The sequence below is a fragment of the Crocodylus porosus genome, unplaced genomic scaffold (genome assembly GCF_001723895.1).
Source record: "Crocodylus porosus isolate Cpor-Errol unplaced genomic scaffold, CroPor_comp1, whole genome shotgun sequence".
NCBI lineage: Eukaryota > Metazoa > Chordata > Crocodylia > Crocodylidae > Crocodylus > Crocodylus porosus.
In genome coordinates this window covers 4,694,671-4,714,602 of record NW_017728938.1, presented here as the reverse complement: position 1 = coordinate 4,714,602, position 19,932 = coordinate 4,694,671, and the positions used below count along the sequence as shown (strand labels likewise).

General features: G+C 47.2%; 1 protein-coding gene across 3 annotated transcripts in view; it reads left to right on the top strand.

Moving 5' to 3' along the window:
* The first annotated feature begins 225 nt into the window (after window positions 1-225).
* Window positions 226-19,932, top strand: part of IP6K1 (inositol hexakisphosphate kinase 1) — a 102,080-nt gene continuing 82,373 nt past the window's right edge. For 2 of the 3 annotated variants that reach the window (XM_019547499.1, XM_019547497.1), the window contains exons 1-3: window positions 226-413; window positions 2,693-2,742; window positions 14,834-14,950. The gene's annotated coding sequence lies outside the window, so the exon portion shown is untranslated. The remainder of the gene's footprint in view (window positions 414-2,692; window positions 2,743-14,833; window positions 14,951-19,932) is intronic. The other variant, XM_019547498.1, reaches the window with a different exon arrangement.

The following is a 19,932-nucleotide window of genomic DNA, read 5'->3' as shown; positions in this document are numbered from 1 at the left end:
GCAGTCGCAGCTTACGGGTGTTTTCGCGCATCGTGTGTAAGCAGAGTGTGTCAAAATTCCAGGGGCGGGGGCGAGGCTGCCCTGTCGCTGAATGACAGCTGCCAGAGCCTATCAGAGCTCAGATTGTGCGCTAGGCGGGCGGGGTTCGCGTTGGGTGTGATGCTACTTGCGGGGAGGCGGGCTTTGGCCGGCGTGGTTGCTATGACGGCAGGCGGTTGAGTCTCCGCCTTCTCGGGCGCCGCCATCTTGTTGTTGATTCGGTCGGTGCAGAGCGGGTGGCTGGGGCCGCCGGAGCCGGAGCCGGAGCCGGGGGGTCGCAGCGTCAACTCTGCCCCGGCCGGGCAGGGAGAGCGCGGGGCGGCGGATCTGACCCCCTCGGGGGAGAGGCGCGCGGCCCTCGGCCGGGGCTGCTGGTGAGCGGCTAGGGGCAGGCGCAGCGACGCCGCGAGGAGTCCCCCGCAGGGGCCGGCGGGGATGCCCGGGGGCTCCTGGGGCTCGGGCTCCGGCCACGCTCGTGCTGCAGCCCGTCGCGGTTGTGGGGAGGGGGGTCATCTCCTTCCCGGGGCCCGTCGTAGCCGGGCCGGGCCGGGCTCCGGGAGGCGGCAGGGCCTGTTCTCCCGGCTGACGTGACAGGTTCGGGGGCCGGAGCCTGAGGGCGCGCGTCGCCGCTGCGGGTCGCCACGGGGGCGCGGGGCTCCAGAACTGGCAGCCGGGATCTGTTCGACTCCTGCCCTGGGAAGGGGTTGTCGTGCTTCTCTTACAAGAGTATCCAGGCAGGGAAGGATGGGGCCTTGTGTGCCGTGCTGCTTCCGGCTTGCTGTCTGTCTTGAGTCAGGTGCGGGGACAGAAGGGCCTGCTTTGCAGGCTGTGCCATTGCTTTCTGCCTCGGCTGGGCCGGGAGCCCGGGAGTTATGGTTCCTTGTGCTGTCCTGCTGCAGTGAGGGCCAGTGAAAGGGCTCAGCACAAATATTGGTGGTGCTGATGGCAAGAACAGGAGATGGAAGGTGGCTGGGAGAGCTAGTTCTGCAGCCTCCCTCATGGATGTGCTCTAGCAAATGAGTCCAGGTTGGCTTTGATAAAATCTTCTCTCCAAAGGAAATTTTATTGCTGATGAAATGAGCCAGGTTGACATCCCTTGATATTTATAGGATGTGGGACCGAAGTGCCCCAGGCCCTGTGCTTTGGGCAGCGGAGTAGGGCAGGGCAGCAGCAGTGTGGTGGCTCGGTGTTCAGCTGCTTGCCTCCCCCCCATTCTTTGGTCTGGGACTCATGGGACGGAGCCTGCATGGGCTGATTTGCCCCAGGCCCTACACCTTGCTTGGGTCAGCTCTGGGTGCACCTCTACTTAAATGTGATTTGTTTCGAGAGAACTCAACCCAGGTTTCCCATGGATATGACATGGCTCACAATTGAATTATCTACTCTTCCTCTAGGTTTCTGAATATGCTATGAGGCAATGAGTTCTCCTCCCCATCCTTGCCTCCTCAGTATATTCAAACTGTGGCTCTCTTTGTTTGTGTTTTATCACAGCTGTTTATAGCCCTCTTGATGAGCTGCAGTCAGTTAAAGTGTGTAAAGTTTGCTTCACTGGTTGTGGTTTCCTCTTCTCATCTTAGCTTGCACTTCCTGTTTAAAGATAGTAGTGGCTTTGGGGCAGTATGAGAAATGCCCCTCATCTCCCTTACTGGGGATCCATAACCTTTTTGCCACTTGAGAGATCTCATGGTTAACGTGGTCACTCACTGAGTCAGGAAAGTTTTAAGGTCACAGGGGCAGAGAAAAACAAATGCCAGAAGGATCATCTTCTGAATAGGGTGGGCTGTTCCTTTCCTGATGTACCAGTAACTCTTGCTTTGCTGCCATCAGCAACCTACTTTGCTTATCTACACCTTCCCTCTGTGGCGATGGCATGCATCTCTTCTGTATGTGGTGATAGAGTGACAAGTGACCAGGATGCAGTTGTAACAGGAAGAGGAAGGAGATAGTTCCTGGAAGTGAACGAGGAGTTTTCCTCTTTAGAAAGAGCATCTATTTGCCAGCAAATGTTCACTTGTATTTTTTGCAGAGTGAATCGATTTAAATTAAGTCTATTTGAATCATAATTTAAATTAGGAAGCCAACAGCTGCCCAATGATCAATTTAAATAATTGATTTTTATCAACTTTCCCACTGAATATTTTTCTTTTTTTTAAAAGAAAGGGCTATTTTCATTGGTTGATGTAAAAACTAAAACACATTAATTTTTACAACTAAATACAGTTTGTATAGTAGATTTAGTATATGAGTCCTAGGTACACAAGCTGGGTGCATATATAATATATATGTATATATGTGTGTATAAAAGGAATAAGAATATATAGTGTAACCTATTTGGATTGTTAGAAATCTTGCATTTAGTTCTCTATAAAATATAGTGAAAAATGTATTTCTTATTCACTAGATGATTAACTTTTTGTGCATATTCCTATCAAGCTGCATTAAGATGGCAACTTGAATGTAACTAAGTGCACAAACCAGTACTTCAAATATAATAAACAAAACACAAAACTTTAATATTTTGGATACATAAACTTTTTTTTAAAAATCAAAACATGCATGTTTACAACTGACTAATTTAGTAAACACTAGTATTAACTGTTATACTATTAGAAGTGTGAATGGTCGTTAGTAAATTAAACCATTTTTTTTTCAGGTCATCCTGGGGAAAATTTTCTGAAATGCCAAGGTGAAAGCTATTTGAGCGTAAGTTCCTACTTTTCTAATTCTGTTTCATAAAAAATATGAGACTCTAGGCTGTTCTGAAAGTTTTTATTTTTATCTTTTTTTAAGTTTTTAGAACTCAAATCTCATCCTCCTCCCCTTTTTATTCATAGACTGGAAGAGAAAAACAAGCTTTTTGGCTTTTCAGCTGAGAATCAGTTTCTTCACTTGGAGTGAACTAGTTCAAAGGAATAAAATATTTTTTCTGCACCTGTAGACTCTGGTAAAAGCTTGTTTTATCGTTTTGACAAACTCTGGTTCTAGGTGCTTTGCTAGTGACTTTCAGCAGTTCAAGTGGTGTGAGTTCCTTTAAAACATCCTCAGCAAGTGTGTAATGCTTCAGTGGTTTACTTCTAGCCCTGAAGTTGATTATTATTGGCATGATCGATGGGTGATTAGTAGATGCCCATGTTTTAGCATTTTCCTTCTTGGGAGTTAGGCATCTACCTTGGTTCTTTGTGTTAAGAATTTTGACAAGAAAATTAGACGGAATAAGTGGTTGGTCCATCCATTTCTCTACTGCCTGCATTTTAACTTTGTTGTTGAGTATTTCATGCTTTACTGCTTCTTGAAGTTCTTTCCACATGTCAGCAGCATCCACAGTACAGCAGCAATCTTTCTGTAGTTTGTTCAAGGCTACTGAAATAGGTTTTAGTGTATTTGCATTTCTTTTCAGTCCAATATTTACTACTTTAGCTGTGATGCATCTGTCAATTTTGTCACAATTTTCCTTGCAAATGGTCATCAGAATAGGCCAGTTCTTAATAAATAGCTCAAAACCAGTTAACCAATGAATTCTATTGTATATTTTTTAGGAGAATTAGCTTGGATACCCCAGCTGTCTTCAGTGAAGTTGAAGGGTTGTTACTGAAATTTTTTGCAATTTCAGCATTTTCCTTTATTCCTGGAGTACTTACAGATTTGGCTGAAAGATGCAACAAATGAGTACTGCACCCATATGTTATAAGTTTCAAGTTTGCTACATTATCTTTTAATTTTTTTGTCATTTTTGCTATGTTTGCAGAGTTATCTGTGACAAAGGTACGCATGTGACACTTGAATTTTTGCTCAGTTGCAGCTTTTACTGCTATTTCTTTTAAACATACTGCAGTATGGGCATTTCCTGATTTATCAGTTGTTTCTGTGAGATGAACAACCCTGTTTTCTAGAGGTGCATCGATACATCGATCCAATATCGGATTGGTACCAATATAAAGAAAATTGGCTGTATCGGAAATTGGCCTGAAGTGGCCAATGATTTGGCCGATTAAATACCAGCTGCGTGCTGCTAGGCTCTGCTCCTCACTACCTGCGTGCTGTGCTGCGACTGTGACTGCGTGCACTCATGGGCAAGTCTGCTGTGGTAGAAGGGTGGGGGAAGGAGCTGGTGGGGGGCAGATCAATGCCCCCTGTGATGTGGGTGGGAGGGAGGGGGCAGAGGCAGGTGCTACCCAGATGGAGTGGGGTGGGTGTGGGATGAAGCCGTGGCTCGGGAGAGGTGGGGAGGGGCTGCCTTTCACCACTGTGTGCACCCTTGGAGGGCATGGGGGGAGCATATGCCCCCGATCTGCCTGCTCTGGGCTGGAGCCAGGGCTGCCCCAGACTCTTCTCGGTGGCGGCTGGGCTCGGGACAGGCAGTGGTGGTGCTGGGAGGGAGGCTACAAGGGGGCTACAACCACCTCAGATTTTGCTGTAGCCCCACTTCCAGTGCTGTCACTGTCCACTTGGTGCAGCCCTGGCTCTTCCCTCCCTCTCCCCTCCCACCACAACAGACTTACCAGCTGCACGGATCGGTATCAGTCAATAGGCCACCTTAATATCGGCTATCCGTATCAGCCCCCAAAATCTCCGTTGGTGCACCCCTACAGTTTTCTGTTGTCATCAAAGCACTTATTACTTAAGCATTGTTTACATTGCTCCATCCAACGTAAGGAAGTTCTTTACAGTAAGGGTTGCCAAAATATGAAATGGGCTTCCAAGGGTGGTGGTACTTTCCCCTACCTTGGAGGTGTTCAAGAAGAGATTAGACAGGCATCTGGCTGGGGTTACTTAACCCCAGCGTTCTTTCCTGCCCGGAGCAGGGGGTCAGATCCAATGGTTTACCAGGTCCCTTCTGACCCTAGAAATCTATTAAATCTATGAAATCCATTAAGACTCAGATTAACACTTTTCCTTCGATGTCTTTTACATGCTGTTCCATTTCCTTCTCGGACACTATATATCTAGAAGCCTTCCAGCAATATCTGTTCTGCTGGGTGGAGTGGAACCTACATGTAATGACTGAAACATGCCAGTGCAGTGTTTGTTCTGAACAAGGCAAAAGTGAGACTGTTGTATAAATGAACGCAGTAATCTTCTCATCTGTGTTATTCTCATAGGCGACTGGCCAGGGGGGCACCTGCATTCCCTCCCCACTGAGATTTGGCTGATGGCGGGTTCTGCGGACAGTTGCCGTTTGCTACCCTGCCACCAACGCTGCTGCCCATAAACTGCCCCCCCAGTCTCAGGAGACAGCAGTCACCCATGGTTGTCCTGCTGTAATTTGTAAGGGTGAACCAATAAAGATTTTCTTGTTGATACCGATAGCCGGTTATTAAGTATCCATATCATCTGATAACTGATCTGATAGCCAATTTATAGGAATGTAGCCTGGCAGCTTGGAGAGAGCAGTGCTTTGCTAGTAAGGTTTTTTTTTTTTTTGGTGGGGGGGGAGGGAGTAGAGAAAGGGCATGGGGGTGCAGATTAAGACCTTCACAATGAGGGAGGGAGTGGGGCAGGGGCAGGTGCTGCCCAGCCAGGGTGTTGAATTGGACTCTGGGGCTGGGAGTGAGACGGAGCTGCAGGCAGCTTGTTAAGGAGGGTAGGGTGGGGGGAGCGGCTCCCCGCTGCTGTACAAACCCTCGGAGGAGGCATGTGCCCCACCAGACTTGTATGTGGGATGAGGTCAGGCTGCCCACTGCGGGCTTGGGGCCAGAGGCTGTACCAGCTTCTTCCCAATGCGGGGGAAGGAAGGGAGGGGATGGCTTGGATCTGTGAGTGGGGTGGGCTCTGCTGTGCTGGGCAGACAGCAGTGGTTCTGGGAGGGGTGGCTACGGGGTCTACAGAGAATTTTTGGGTGGCTATAGCTCCCCAAGAGCCCCTGTAGTGCCACCCCTGCTCTGGGCACTCTGCACTTCCCTCAGGAGCTCCCCACTGCGGGGCAGGCATGGGCCTCGTGGCCAGTGCAGGGCTAGGACTGCTGAGGGAAAGGCAGCAGAGCAGAGTGCCCCAAGCAGGGGCAGTGCTACAGGAAGGCTTGGGGGCTATAGCCACTCCAAAACTCCCCATAGGCCCCTGTATCTCTACCCCTCCCAGCACTGCTGCCTGCCCTGTGCATCAGAGCCTGCTCCACTCCCAGCCCTGGCCCAGCCCCCGCTGGGAAGAGGTTTGCATAACCTCTGATCCCGAGCCCACAGCGGACAGCCCACTCTCACCCCATGCACAAATCTGGGGGGGCACATGACCCTCATGCTTCTCCTGGGGGTGTGTGCAGCAGTGGAGAGCCCTGCCCCCCTCTGGAACAGCTGCTCATGGCTGTGTTCTGCTCCCAGCTCCAGGATGGCATTCGCTGCCCTGGCTGAGCAGCCCCTCTCCCTCCCTCACTATGGGAGCCTTGATCAGCACCTCCCTGCACCCCTGTTTCCCGCCCCCCATCACCCACCGACTTACTAGCAGGGCACTGTTCTCTAAACTGCCGGGATGCATTTCTCACCGCATGCATGCTGCAGCTATGCACATGCACATGGCATTTATTGGTGACTCTATTGACTATACTAGCCAGAAAGTGCCAATAGCCAGTAATGTTAATTTTCCTTTTATTAGCGCTGATCCGATATATCGGTACACTTCTAATAATTTGCTAGTCCTGATTATGAACTCCTCCATAGTTTTACTTGATAACAAGGAAAGTCTCTTTTCTGGATACAGTTAATTCACTGTCTGAGGTATGTTTAGTTGCAGTATTGCTGTGATACTAGTAGATAGTTTTGAAGTTGCAGACAGTGCAGATGATGGACATGAATAATTTCTTACACTAAGTTGGACCCTGAAACAATGGTTAAAAAGTTACTCAAACTGTGTATTTCTCATGCTTTACTTAAAAATAAATGAGATTTATAAAAGAAAAGAGAGATCCTTCCTACAGCAGGTGTTTTCTAACCAGTGTTTAATTGGCATAATTTTTCCAAACCCAGTTCTATAGGGAAAATATTTAATAAATCGTCTTCTATTTAAAGCCTTTTCTTTATCAATATAAAACAGCTGGAAAAAAATTACATTTTTATTTTTAAATTTTTCTAAATTTCTGTTAAAATGTTATTCTGCACAGGATATTTTTGCGTAGGGCTTGTATGTCTGCTCACACCAAGCAATAAAACTCACTTCAAAAGTGCAGGGGTAATATTAAAAATGTGTAATTGACAAATGCTCCCACAGACTAGCACTTCCATTGTTATGTTGAACCATAAACATTTTGAAATTCTTAAATAACCCAATCAACAGCTAATATTGTCATAAATTTATCATTTACTAGCATTGCAATATATGGTAAGCAATTGATAAGAATGTTCAAAAAATAGTTTACTAACCAGTTGATCCAGATGGCTCAGACATCAGCATCATCATCTTCAAATTCATTGCCTTCTGAGAAGCATTTTTCATAAAGTTGCTTCATTTGACTTGTGTGCTGTCATCCCATCCCTGCTTTGTGGTTCAGAAATGGGGATTGCTTATGCTAGGCACATCAGGAGATGAACAGCTTCCACATGAGATGTCTGTAAGATCCAGAAAATAGAGTGGGGAGACAGAATACCAAACAAAGGTACTGGAGCGTACAGGACTGACGCACTTAAAAACCACTATCAAGATGAGGTTGCGATGAATTGGCCATGTCAGGGCAATGGAAGAAGACCGTATTCCCAAGAATATTTTGTATAGTGATATTTGAGATGGCTCTGGAAAGCAGGCTTGCCCTCTTCAGTGGTACCACAATGTTCAAAAAAATGACATGAAGTTGTACAACAACAACATACAAAGCAGGGGTGACACATAGGGGGTACATGGGTACACTTGCACCCCCTGTGCGTGGCCGTGCACCCCTTGGAAAAAGGTGCTGCTGACACTTGGCGGTGCCTGCAGGCAGTTCCTGATTGCCCTGGCCACCACCACTGCTGCCGGCAGCGCCTGTGTGTGGTCACTGATCCGTGATCAGCGCTTGCCACCTCCCCCCACCCCCTTGCTGCTGCCAACAGTGCTGGTGGCATCTGCCGTGTTGCCCACTGCCACCGATGCAGCTGGGCCCCCCCCCAGCCACTGGGGGAATGCACCATTCATGATACAAAGCTAGCAGGAGCATGTAGAATCCCATCTGATCTGGAGGGAGCATCTGGCACTGGTTGCAGCTCAACATGAAGTGGCTTTGATCCAAAGGATGGAAGTAAAATGAGAAAGTAGCAAGCATGCTGTAAATTTGGACTCCCAACTCAGACAGCATATGTATCTGTGAAACTTGTGTAACAAGCTGTGTTGCTCTTGAATTGGGCTTGTCAGCCACAAATGGATTGGTCAGGCATCTGACCAGATCTCTTACATGTACACCATAATCCAAAGGATCAATGGTTGCGTATGTTTCATTCGAACTAAAAGGTCTTTTCTAGACAGATGCTGAAGAGCTGGTTTGAATTCATGCACTGCTGCTTCTGGGCATGTGCAGGACTTGGTGTGGGAACACGCTGACTTAAAGTGCTGTTGGGTTTTTTTATCCCTGCAAGCACCCACTGGCAAAAAAAAGAAAAAAAAAAGGTGGCACCTATGGAAGTACCCAGAAATGTCCAGTAGCAGAGGCTTGGTAATTACTGAGCAGATGATCATTTTACTAAGAGCTAGAAAACAAGCTTCCGTTAAGGGTGCATAATTGTTCATTTCCTAACGTGAGAACTGTGCTAGCTGGATCTCAGGTAGAGAGACTAAAACAAGTATTTGATACCATCTACATGGGCTCTGTGGATAATCCTGATCGAGAAGTACACATGGTATGATGTCTGTTGGAGGCGGACGCCAGGTTCCAACACCTGTGATAACTTTGATCTTTTGCATCCAGTAGAGTAGACCATACAAAAACTTTTGGTTCCAAAAATTATACCTTTTATCAAAATGATAACTCTTTACCAAGAGTTCTAGTTTTTTGTATGCCTTTTTGTCTCAGACTAACACGGCTACCATGTACACCCTTGCTGTATTGACCATGCACCCTTGGCAGGGTCAAGCCCCTAATACGTTATGTATTATTCCATATTTTTAAAGGTTTACCTAAAAAATTAATAGCTTCTCCCCTCATTCTTCTATAGAAGAAAATCAACTTTTAATGCCAGAGTTTTTAGCAGAGACTCTGATTCCGGGTGCAAAGGTGGAGGAGACGGGCTCAGGTGGTGTTCTCTGTCCTTCTGGTCAAGGGGAAGGGCCTGGGTAGGAGCGGACCCATCCTGCAGATCAATGCATGGCTGCACAGATGGCCTTGTCAGCAAGGCTTTGTCTTCTTTGACCACTGGATGTACTTCGAAGAAGAAAGATGCTAGGAAGAGTTGGGATTCACCTGGTGAAGAGAGGGAAGAGCATCTTCACAGACAGACTTGCTAACCTAGCGAGGAGGGCTTTAAACTAGATTTGCTAGGGGATGGAAACCAAAACCCTGAGGTAAGTGAGCAAGTGGGTGACCTGGAAGAAGCAGACTGAGGGGGCAACAGGGGAGGCCTTGTCATACTTCCTGAAACAGCAGGGTAGTTGACTAGTTACCAAAGGTGTCTACACAAATGCATGGAACCTAGGTAATGATCAGGAAAAATTGGAAGTCCTTGCAGTCATGGAACTATGATGTGATCTGTGAAACAGAGACTTGGTGGGATAGCTCACATGACTGTAGTACTGTCATGGATAGGTACAAACTATTCAGGAGGACAAGCAGGGGAGAAGAGGAAGAGGAGTTGCTCTATGTGTAAAAGAGTTGTGTGATTGCTCAGAACTCCAGTATGAAAGTGGAGAGGCCTGTTGAACATCTATGAGTTGGGATCAGAGAGGAGAGCAACAAGAGTGATGTTGTAGTGGATGTCTGCTATAAACCATCAAACCAGGAGGATGAGGTGGATAAGGCTTTCTTCAAACAGCTTGAAGAAACTTCCTGATCACAGGCCCTAGTTCTCATGGCGGACTTCAGTCACCCTGACATTTTCTGGGAGGGCAATACAGTAGTGCACAGGCAATTCAGGAAGGTTTGGAGAGTGTTGGGGACAACTGCCTGGTGCAAGTGTTGAAGAAGCCGACTAGGTCAAGAGCACAGCCCCTGCTTTTCACGAAGGGAATAAGTGGGGATTGTAGAAGTGGATGGCACCTTGGGCAGCAGTCACTATGGGATGATTGAATTTAGGATCCTGAGGGAAGGAAGGAAGGAAGGAAGGAAGGAGAGCAGCAGAGTAAGAACCCTGGACCATAAAAACAGACCTTGACTTGGGAAACTGATGGACAGGATTCCCTGCGAGGCCAGTTGGAGACAGAAAAGGAGTCCATGAGAGCTGGTTGTGCTTGAAAGAGACCTTTCTCAGGGCCATCTCAGCACACTGCAACAGCTGTAGTTATGGCAAGTGACCAACTTGGCTTAGCAGGAAACTCTTTAGTGAACTAAAACACAAAAAGAAAGCTTAGAAATAAAGTGGAAATTTGGACAGATGACTCGGGGAGAAGGCGAGGGAGTATAAGAGTATTGCTCAGAAATTGAAGGATGAAATTAGGAAGGCCAAAGTGCAGTTGGAGTTGCAGCTAAGCAAGGAACAAGAAGGGTTTCTACAAATATGCCACTGACAAGAGGATGATGAGGGACAGTGTGGGTTCCTTAGTGAATGGGGGAATCAAGCTAGTGACAGATGGTGAGGGAAAGGTTGAAGTACTCAATGCCTTTTTTTTTAATCTCGGTCTTCACAGGCAAGGTCAGCTCCCAGACTACTGCACCTGGCGGAACAGTCTGGGGAGGAGGTGAATAGCCGACAGTGGAAACCTGCCAAGCAATTAGCCTGGCTTTTGGGCAAAATTTGGATTTTACCCTTCCTTTTTCTTGTCTTTGTGACAAGGTATTTGCAGAATTCACAGATTTGTTGGAATCTGACAGGGCTGTGCTGGAAGTGCTTCTGCTGTGGCCTCAAACTTGTGAGCTCTGGACTGTTAACTGTGTCTTAGTGCCCACGCAACCCCTAACTTCTAATACAGTCTGCGTAACAGCTCAATAGAACTGTTTCTCTGTATTCACTGGCTTGTATATAATGTGAGCAGCCTAAGGACAGCTGCTTGTGTTCATGGTTTCTCACAGTCTCTGAAAATTAGTCTGTCCAAACAAACAAACAAACAACCCTGTTCAGTAAATGCTAGTGGTCCTTGGTGAGCAGTGCAAAGAAAGAAGGACCTGAGGAAAATACAGAAATCTCCCTAGGAATCCTGTCAAATGCTCGAATTGCTTAGTTGTATTGAAACTAGGCTTGTGCTCTCAGGAAAGAGTAGGAACCTAGTCGAAGGTACTGAGATAGTGGCTGTGGCTCAAGTACGGAGCAAGGTGCTAGCATCTTCTTTGCACTGTTCGTGTGACTGGAATGTGAAGCAGGAAGCTTCACTATGTCACTGCTGCTGGGTCTGGATCCAGCCTGCAAGGCTCTTTGTGGTCTGGATCCAGCCTGGGAGGCTTGATTGTGTTTGTTCCTGCTATAAGACAAAAAGAATAAGTGATACCAGTATAACTACACCATTGTATAGTATAGCTGCAGCCATGCTACAGCTTATACTTGTGTAATTTCTGCATCTAAAAAATACAACCCAAACTAGCATAAATATAATAGTGTAAAAACTGTGTCTGTTGCCAACCCTCTGGTGGAGGTGCTCCTGAAGGTGATGAGCAGGGATCCTGGCTTTCTCTGTTTAAAGATCCCAAATAGTGTGATTTAAAAATATCCCAAATTCTCTTATTAAAACCCCCAAAATCCGTGTTTTTCTGTGATATTAAAAAGAAACGCCCCTCATGCATCTAAAATAGTAAATGTATCAATAAAATATTGTGTTCAACTGATAGATAGATATATAGATATAGAGATGTCTCTCTCCTATATAGGCAAATTGCACATTGAAAATGATGGGGGAGGGAGGGGGAAAGTTTGTTAAACATAACCCTAACTCCCACTCCCCCTGCTGTGCCACTGCTGCCTCCCAGGAGGGCAGGGAACTTGTCTCGCAGTCCCCTCGATTTCCCCCTCTACCAGCACCCCATGCCACCAACACCTCTGAGGAGCAGGGCTGGGTGGAAGGGGGGCGAGTCCAGCAACGTTCTTTGCCCCCCAGCTTGGTCCCTGCTGTCATGGCGGCACTCTGCTTGGTCCCCACCATCATGGTGGTGCTCGGCTGTGCTACTGCCTCCTGTCTGGAATGTTCCTGGAGCACTCTAATTGATTGGTTCAGTAACTGGTTGGAGTGCTCCAAGAGCATTATGGACTGAGACACAGATGGACTAAGCCCTTTATTATATTAGAATAATATAATCTAGTTAGAATACTGATATATATAATCAGTTGAATACAATATTTTATTGATTGATAGACAGAAAATTTTAAAGCAATTTGGAAGTCTACCAGTGCCTCAGTCATTATAATAAAATAAATTCTAACTACCTATGTATTTTGGCATTTGATTTTTGGGTTTTTTTAGCATGGAAAATCAGAGCTCCCCCTGCTCCCTTTTGCTCACCAGAACATGGGTCGAGTTGCAGCTGTTTTTCCCTGCCCCCTCTGGCAGCTTTGTGGCACTGAGCAGTTCTGATATGGCCCTGCTGGTGTCCTGCCTCTGCCACTGCTGTTGGCCCTCACTCCCAAGCCACAGCCTTCCCTGTTTTGTTGGTGCCTCACACTCCTGACGTGCAGTCCCCTGCCACTCCCAGCTCTACTCCTGACTCAGTAGACCCCTGCCCTTCCTCCTGCCCTGCTGGATGGGGCTCACAGCTTCCCCCACCATGGCTGACCCTATGCAGACTCACAGGACTCCAGTGGGGGAAGGGATGTGTGGGGGTGTCTTTTTGGCGGTGATGGGGAGCTGCATGGCTAGGCCACTGTGGGCTGGTGCCTGTGCTCTCAGGGGCATGGTTGGCCGAATGTGGCTGGGAGATGCTGTCTTGGGAGGGTGGTGGGGTGTGGCTAGGCATCCTGGCACGGCATGGGAGCTCCAGCCTGGGATGGGGGGGCCACTAGCATCCCCTCTTTCTCCTCCTCCCTCTCCTTCCAGTCTGCGCCTGGGTCAGACTTGCTTTGCTACTACCTGCATGAATGGGAGTCACCATGGGCAGAACTGAGACCACCTGGAGCCCCTTGCCCTCTTCCAGCTGCCTGCAGCATGATTCAACCAGAGCCATGCTTCCTCACTGTGCTTCAGCCTGAGCTGGCAGCATGGGGTTCCCTAGCCATTGTCTGTGCTTCTGGCCATGCAGATCCCTGCTGCCCCTGAATGACCCCCTGCTTGGTTCCCCCATTGGAGGGGCAGTCGCCACTAGAGGTGCACCAGTACATTGGTCTGGTGTCATATTGGCACCAATACATTCCTGTGGTGTAAGAGGGAGTGGGGCTGGGGCAGGTGCTGCCCAGCCAGGGCAGAATGGGGTGCAGGACAGAGCTGTGGCTTGTCTGGGGGGCATGGGCAAGGGAAAGGCTCCTGCTACTGTGCACACCCCAGGAGGGCATGGCAGGCACGTGCCCCCGGATCTATGCAGCGGGAGGGCAGGCTGCCTCTGTGGGCTGAGGCCAGGGGCTGTGCTGGGTTCTTCCTGGCAGAGGCTGCCCCAGGCTGTGTTCAAGGTGTGTGGGGGGGAAGCTGTAGCTACCCCAAAATCTTTTGTAGTCTCCCTGGAAAAGCCAGCCTGCCGTGGCAGTAGGGGTGGGGGGTGCAGAGTGGGCCTGGCCCAGACAAGCCCAACATGGCAGTGGCTGGGGGAGGGGAGAAGCGAGTCTCCTTCCCCTGTCGGGCCTGGGCCCGCTCCTCCCTGACCCCTGCTCCCTGCATTGGCCCTGAGCCTGCTCCTCCTATCCCCCTGATGCCGTTGTGTCAGTCTGGGCCCACTGCTCCTGCTGTGGCAGCTCAGCTTCTCCCCACCCTCAGGCCCAGTCCTCCCCTGCATCAGGCCTGGGCTTGCTCCTCCCTTCCCCCTACTGCTGCAGTACAGAGAGGGGGAATAGGCCTGGACCCCAAGCAGCTCCATTTCCCGCCCCCCCCAGGTCATTCTTGACAGGCAGTTGGCTAATTCTAATATAATAAAAGCCGTAGTCTGTCTGTCTGTCTGTGTCTGTAACCCTTCGTACCAACTGCGCATGCACTGCCAAGTCAGCACATGCCCGCATAGGGGGGCGAGGGAGCTGCTGCACTACCCCCTCCCTGACACAACAACAGCCGAAAGGGAGGGGGAGGCGGTGGGGAAGAGGGAAGGGAGGAATGGAGGGGAACAGGAATGGGAAGAGGGGTTTTCGGGGGCAGTGCACCTCTGCCGCCATTGCCATGGACCCCACCCCTGCTGCCGTCTGGCCCTGACAACAGCTGACAGGGGGAGGCGTGGGGAGGGGAGGCAGGGAAGGGAAATGTTGCATGCCACCTCATGTCACTGGCCACCGCTGCGTGCAAGCTCCCCTTCCCCCCCAGTTCCTAGGAGCTGGTGGTGGAGTGGTAGAGGATGAGGTGGGTGCACGGGGCTGCAGTGAGAGTGGTGGGGGGAAGCCCATGGGGCTGGACGCAGGGGGTTGGGGTGGGGCGCAGGAGGCGGGACATGGTGGGGTTGGGGAGGGACGCAGGGGTGGTGGGGGCACATCAAGCTGGAAGCAGAGGGGTGGCACCATGGGGTGCTGGTGCTCTGTTCTCACCTTCTGCTCCCCCCCTCCCCCCCGTCATTCATGACGGGCAATTTACTAGTTTAAATTCATCTATGTCTTTAGACATTTATTATAGCTACTCATTTTTTTTTTCGCACTTTTTTCAGGTTGGCTTGCTCCTGGCTTCCTGCTTCATCCCAGCTTGCTTGGCTCTACCTTCTAGCTGCTATTTCATAAACAGAACTCATGTGGCTTATTGGAAATACCGATCTGCTTTACACATGGTGAGTGATACAAATGATGCACATGTCCAGCAAACAGAAAACTAGCTCTTCTTTGTATGTAATTAAACTTTTTGGCTTGATATATCCATGGATGTTATGATTATACCTCTCTTCTTGAGAGAGAGGTATAATCATACAGGGGCATCTTCATAAGTATGTTAAAATACAGTGAAAAGCCTGATAACTTTTTATAGCTGATGTTTATATTCGAATAGGATTACATGCCTTTGACAGCATGATTTCTAGCATAAAACTTTCCTGAGAAATGCAGCTTACGCCTACATCAGCAGTTCCCAACCTCGGGCGGGTCGCGACCCAAATGGGGGTCACGGGGGCAATGCCGGTGGTGCCGCATAGAAAGGGGAAGCCACACCACGTGCCAGGAGCTCCCCCACCCCCAGGCTGCAAGCACTGCTGCACCATGCTCTCAGTAGTGGGTTGTGGCAAAAAAATGTTGGGAACCACTGGCCTTACATGGCTTTAGAGAGTTAGGATGCTTTCAGGCTTTGAACGCTAATTCTTTTGTGTTTGAGCCTTGGTTGTTAGTTAGATGGTGTTTGAACTTTAACTAAACAGTCTTAAAATGATGATGACTGTAGATTCCTTGGGGTATCTTTTTCTGTTTTTATGAGTTTAGTTTGGTGAAAGGTGCTGCCTTCATAACTCTTCAGACTGAAATTCTCAAGTCACTTCCTCTGCTGGATTTATGATGTAAAGTTAAGAACTGTGTCCCATTCTTACTACTGAACTCTGTTCAAAACCTCTGCTTTTCATGTGTAGTCATAGGCTAAACTGAACTTCTTACATTTCAAACTATGTCAGAGTGGACATATGTGACAGTTTGAGTGTTGTTTGTTGTTAATATCAAAATAATATTGGATCTTTTAAAATGGTCTTCGAAATTTCAATCGAGTGAGATAGACTATGATATCTGCCAAAGCAAGGAATAGAAACAGTCAGTCTCCAGTAAATCTTTTACCAGCTTGGGAAGATGCTTAGAGTTAGTTTTGTTACTTGCTATGTGGAGTAAGCAGATTTAACCACTAAAACTGCTGCAACTGTTTATGTGGACTTGATAAAGTTAGTTGGGGAAGGAGGGAGTTTATTGCTTTTTGGCCTCTTGATAGTTCAGAGCTAGTGAAGATGGGGGGGGGAGGGGGGGGCGGCGCACCTTTTAGTTTTGTCCCTGACAGTAATCAGTGGTCCCAAAGGCTGCTTGCAGACATGGAAAGAAACCCCAAAACAATCCTTTACTTTAAACTCAGCATACTCCCATGTTGAGCCCAGCACAGGCCCAGACAAGGAAGCGCATTAGTTGCACCTGGCTTTTTCAATGTCTTTGTATATATCAAGTGCTTTAGTGGGGCTTTTTTGGTGCTTTCATCTAATAGCTGATTGACTTAGCCAAAAGCACCCAAAAGCCCTACTGAAGCACATGTATACAGGTGCTGCAGAAGTGGTCAAAGTAACATGCTGCTGCTTCTGGTAAAGTGCATCCCCCCGCTTCTGTCAGCATCCAAAGAGACTAATTCCAGTAGAGAGCATTAGAGCTATAAAAAGTGTGATAGATTGACTTGTGCATCAATTGTGAGAACTGCTGGGGCTTGTCATCAAAACCATCTCAGTTCTGAAGCAGTGTTGGAACTTCCCTATAGCTTCTGCCTAGGTGAGGAGTAAGATTTTGCTTTTCCAGAGCTCTCATGTGTCTGAAGTGCAAGGCAGTGTTGCACAGTATGATTTCTCAAGTTCCATATTAGAAGTCCTGTTACAGCAGCCGCGGTTTGAGCTAGGTGATGATTTTCCATAGGGGTTTGTTCTGGGTTTGGTGTTCCTTAACAATTTTATTTAATAACTTGGATGTAGGAGAAGAAAGCTTCCCAATTATGTTTGCAGATAAGACGGAGCAGGCAAGGGTTGTAAACACTTTGGAGGATAAGAGTAGGATTCAAAAAGATCTGGATAAATTAGACAGTTGGGTTCTAGATGACAAAACTAAGATCAGTAGAGACAGATGTAAGGTACTTGACTTGGAGAAGAAAAATAAAATAAACAAATACAAAACAACGACTGGCTAGGCAGTAGCCCTGCTGAAAAGGATCTGCAGGTTACGACAGATCACAGAGTTAACATCAGTGTGATGCTGTCACACAAAAAGCAAATGCTGTTTTGGACTATTCATGGAAATATTGTAAGCAAGACACAGGACAATACTTTACTTCATGCTGATTAGACTAGAGGAGGGGTCAGCAATCCATAGCCCAGATCTGATCTGTGGAACCATTGGGTCTGGCCCTCCATATGTGGGGCTTTGGCAGGTAGGGGTCTTAGGCTGTGGGCGCTCTCCCACTGCTGCTGCAGGGACAAACACCAGCTGTAGGTGGGTCCTAGCACCCACCTATCTGTCTGTCTGACTCGGAGTGGGTTGTTCTAAGTCATAGTTGGAAAAGGTTGTCTACCACAGGGCTAGATGACTGGGCAGTTCTGGGCTTTGCATTTGAAGAAGAACGTTAAGAAGCAGGGGAGGATCCAAAGGTGAGCCACAAGGATGAAAGGGCATTCAGGCTATACAAGGAAAAGTTGAGAGAGTTGTGTTTGTTTAGCTTGGAGAAAAGAAGATTAAAACAAGTGACATGATAATGGTTTTCAAATATTTAAAAAGCTGCCATGAAGAAAAAGGAGAATGACTGTTGTCCTTTGCCACAGTGGGCTGAACATGAAGCAGCAGTTTTAATCTAAAGCTGCTTTGCTATAGTTTAAATCTCAGAGAAAATTCCTACCTGTAAGAACTGGAAGACAGTGGAACAAGCTGCCTAAGGAAGTTGTGCCCTCTCCTTAATTTTCAAGAAATGGGTGAACAAGGATCTATCTGAGATGGTTTAGGAATAGCAACCAGTACAAATGCAGAATACGTATTTTGTATTCTCTCTCTTCCACTTTGTCTGAATAGAAGTTTCTAATCCCTTTCCTGAGATCTATCACTTCTTAAAGGGGTCTTGTCTTAATAGGGAGATGTTGTCTCTAGTTGTTTCTTAGGAATGAGGGGGAAGAAGGCTAAAATCTAAATTCAAGGACTTTTTTAGTTTTAGTCAGGATATAGTTGTGGGTAAAGAAACATTATTCAAAGAATGGTGGTGTGGGACCCCTCTAGACTTGGTTTCAGAGGCTGTCCTGGAAAACTGAACTAATATACCTGAGGCTGTCCTGAAAAACTGAACTAATATACCTGAGTATGTACTGAAGCAATTTCTCTCTAAGCTTCCAAGTATGGTGTTAGGCCTGATGATGGTGAATGATGATAACGATCTCTCTCTGAACAACTGAAAACGCTTGTGGGTCTGCGGTGCTGTATGCAGCACATGGGCCCTCATTTTGATGTGCCCTCAGGGTCTGGGAAAGGACTGCAGATTACAAGTTAACCCTTATTGTTTAGGTATTTGTTTGTTTTATGATTATGTTGTTTCCTGTGGGGACAAGTTTGACCCAGGGAAAATAATACTGCTATAAACAGTGGCAACCTATTGCAAAGGATTTGGCATCTTGATTAGGTAAATTGTCTGCTGTATTGGAGGTGTTAGACACAAACTCAATTACTTGTTGGTTGAAAGACCCGTGAACATTTTCAGAGTTTGATCTGTAGGTAGAACAAAACTGGACCTAGCTTCAGGTTCTTCATGGAAAAGAAAATAAGCTCACAACAGAACTGAGTCTCTCAAAGCAATTTGTAAATACTTGTGTCATACAGTCTCACTGAATTAAATATGTAGCATTATTCTTTTGCAAACAAATGGGCTATAGCATGGCTAAGGTGATTTAAGGTCACTAAGGCAATCCATGGAAGAACTGAGACCAGCATTCTGGCTCTTAGTTCTGTTCTTAGATTACACCCCACTTTCCTCCCTTTACAATAGCCCCAAATATACTAGAATGCTTTGTCTAAATATTTGTGAACATCCTTTAAACTAAAGGGAACTAAACACTATCCCTTCTGTAAATTGGACCAGCCAGTCAGATAGCATCCAAGAAGAAGCTGGGTAGCACTGAGAATCTTCTCAGTGGCTATGTCTACATGAGATGCTGACTGCACAGTAGTGTCACATGGCACAAAGTGTGATGCAGTACTACTGCACAGTAGTAATAACCTACTGCGCAGTTGGCATCACCTAAAAGCCGTTCGGGTATGCTACTGCACAGTAACTCCGGTGTAGTCAGTGTCTCAGGGGGGTGACCAAAACAGGCCCTGTAACGAGAAGCTTTTAGAAGGATAGTTTGTTCCTTACAATATTTTAGGATAGGTTTGTACTTGGCTTTTGTACAAAACCTTCAAGCTTGATGATTTTAAAACTAGACATTGTCCTAATTCCTGGGAAACAGAAATTGTGCACAAATTCCCAACTGTGGAACCAGTTTTTTGGGTTCTTTTGCTCCATGCTAGCGGGCTTTGTGCGCTGCATTCATTGTGGAAACAGAGAGAAGAGAAGCCTGGAACATGAAGTGGTTGCTTATACTCCAGTAACTGGACAGGATTATTGGTGCTTGTGTGCCGTGGGGTTGGATTTCCTTTAAAATGAGAGAGCTTCCTTTTTACAGCTGCTAAACTCTTACATAAGACTAACTTGTTTATTCACTGTATGCATCTCCTCCCACTTTTTCTTTGCTGTGAGTGGAATGTAAGATTTCTGCTTCACTTTACTTCTGAATGGCAGAAATAGAGTGGAGCCAAAGGAAAACACTGAGTTCTGTGTGGTGTTTTCAAAATACTAGAACAATGAAACTGTTTTAGAAAGGAAGAATGAAGTGCAGCCAGTATCTTCCACTGCCACTGTGGAAGAGTTCTAGAAACAATACATAAGTGCTTTTCATAGATTTCATAGACATTAGGGCTGGAAGCGACCTCGGAAGATCGAGTCCAGCCCCCCACCCGAAGGGCAGGAAGTCAGCTGGGGTCATAGGATCCCAGCAAGATAAGCATCCAATTTACTCTT